Genomic DNA, 2,713 nt, shown 5'->3' with positions numbered 1-2,713 from the left:
ATTTTTATTTGTAAGAATAAAAGGAATCAACAACCAACAATTACAAAAAATTAACAAAACAACAATCAACAATATCACAATCACATGAATTATCTCAAATTGCATTATTAAAAGAAAACAAAAGAACAAAAATATCTCAATTACAAAACCTAGAAACAAAATAAGAGAAATTACAACAAGAGGATAGGGATAGAAAGAAGAACCAAAGTGTAGCAATCATCAATTGAAGGTAGAAGTAGAAGGAGACTTGAATTAAACCTAGAACTATGAGATCCTAATCTAACCCTAATTCCTAATCCTAATTCTAGAGAGAAGTGAGAGCTTCTCTCTCTAAAAACTACTTCTAACTAAACTATGACTAATGATCAAAAGTATGAAAAGTATGTTCATTCCCCCTTCAATCCTTGGCTTAAATAGTATCAGAAATGAGTTAGATTGGGCCCACAAGGCTTCTAAAATCGCTGGCCACGTGTTGCATTAAGTGGGTCATGTGCACCATCGGTGCGTCCGCGTACCGTGCGCGTGCGCACCCCTATGCGCGATGCAACTATGGCAAATCTTATATCGTTTCGAAGCCCCGGATGTTAGCTTTCTAACCCAACTAGAACCGCATCATTTGGACCTCTGTAGCTCAAGTTATGGTCGTTTAAGTGCGAAGAGGTCAGGCTTGACAGCTTTTTGGTTCCATCATTTCTTCATGAGTTCTCCAACTTTACATGCTTTTTCTTCATTCCCTTGATCCAATCTTTGCCTCCTAAATCTGAAATCACTTAACAAACATATCAAGGCATCTAATGGAATCAAGGTAAATTATATTTAGCTATTTTAAGATCTAAAAAGCATGTTTTCACTCTTGAGCACAATTAAAGGAGAATATACAAAACCATGCTATTTTATTGAATAAATGTGGGTAAAAGGTTATAAAATCCCCTAAAATCAATACAAGATAAACCCTACAAATGGGGTTTATCAACCTCCCCACACTTAGACCAAGCGTGTCCTCATGCTTAAGCCAAGAGAAAGCAAAGGGCATCAACATTTATTCAATGTAAATAAACTATATGCAACCTAAACTATATGCAACTAAATGCAAAATAGTTTTACCTACTTGGTTAAAAATAAATCAATCCTCCAAGTCATACATGCACAAGTAGGGCCAAGATCATATAACGATTCATGAATCCTACCAATTCAAATATCAAAATGAAGTTCAAGTAGACTTGCGAGAAGAACGCTCATGAAAGCCGGGAATCAAGGAATTGAGCATCGAACCCTCACCGGAAGTGTTTGCACTCTAGTCGCTCGGTGTTTGGGGTTGATTCTCTCAATTCTCCCCTAATCATGCTTTCCAAGATTTGCTTATCTTCTAACAATCAACAATTATTCAATGCATGCATACATGTATCATGAGGTCTTTTCTTTAGGTTGTAATGGGGCTAGGGTCAAGGAAGGATCATATATGGCTAGTGGACTTAGGATTTGAATCTTTGATTAACTTAAACTTTCCCACCTAACCTATATAATAACCTATACAATTAAGTACTAATCTAACTACCCATTCCTCACTTTTTCACATACTCATGCATTTTCTTTTCATTTCACAACACTTATGCATTGATTCTTATTGAGCTTCACTTTGGGGCATTTTGTCCCCTTTATTGCTTTTTTTTCTTTCTTTTTCTATATACATTTTTTTCTTTTCTTTTCTTTTCTTTTTCTTTTTCACTTTTATTTCTTTTTTTCTTTTCATTTTTCTTTTTCTTTCAAACTATACACACGAACATCAATGCATAAGGTCTATACATTTAATCAATACATGAGTATGTACCCAATTTCTCAATATAAAAATACAAAACACAAACACCTTTTTATCCCAACAATGTCCCAAAGTTTTCCCACTCTTGAATGACACCCACACTCACTAGCCTAAGCCAATCAAAGATCCAAATAAAGGATATTCATTGTTTTCCGCTTTAAGGCTTGTACTCTGCTAAAATAAGAACAAGTGGGTTAATCATAGGCTCAAATTTGACTAACAAAAGAAGATAAAAGGTAAGGCCATTTGGGTAAGTGAGCTAATGAAATGATGGCCTCAATCATATAAATGCATGAATACAAGGAATAATAGGACATATAGATTCAAACAAATCAAATATTACAATCATAGAAAGAGAACAATTACACACAAGTAGGGCTGGAAGTGAGCCGAGCTGAGCCGATCTAGACCAAGCTCAAGCTTGGCTCACAAAAATTGAGCTTGGCTCACAGCTCGGCTCATTAACAATCGAGCCTATTTCTTAAGTTCAAACTCGGCTCACCGAAAACTCAGGAGCTGGCTCGAGCTCACGAGCTGGCTCAAATAATAGAAACACAAATACATAATTTATAATTCTATATCAATAAATTATAACTTATATATTTTAAAAAATATTTACGAAAATCAATTTTATATATTGTTATCTATCAATAAATTATAAATTTTTTATTTATGTCCTACATCAAAATTATATGTAAAAAATAAATATAAAATTTTAAATAATTAAGATCATTAATATATATATATATATATAATTATATATTATTATTTCATATGTATGTATATAATATTAAAAGTATAGATTAAATGCATATAAGATATGTGTATATATATATAATCGAGTCAGCTCACGAGCTAATGAGCTGAGTTTATCCAAGCTGAAGCTCGGCTCATTTA

The sequence above is a fragment of the Arachis hypogaea genome, chromosome 5 (assembly GCF_003086295.3).
Source record: "Arachis hypogaea cultivar Tifrunner chromosome 5, arahy.Tifrunner.gnm2.J5K5, whole genome shotgun sequence".
Taxonomy (NCBI): Eukaryota; Viridiplantae; Streptophyta; class Magnoliopsida; order Fabales; family Fabaceae; genus Arachis; species Arachis hypogaea.
The sequence above is the reverse complement of the archived record's forward strand: the minus strand, read 5'-3'. Positions refer to the sequence as shown.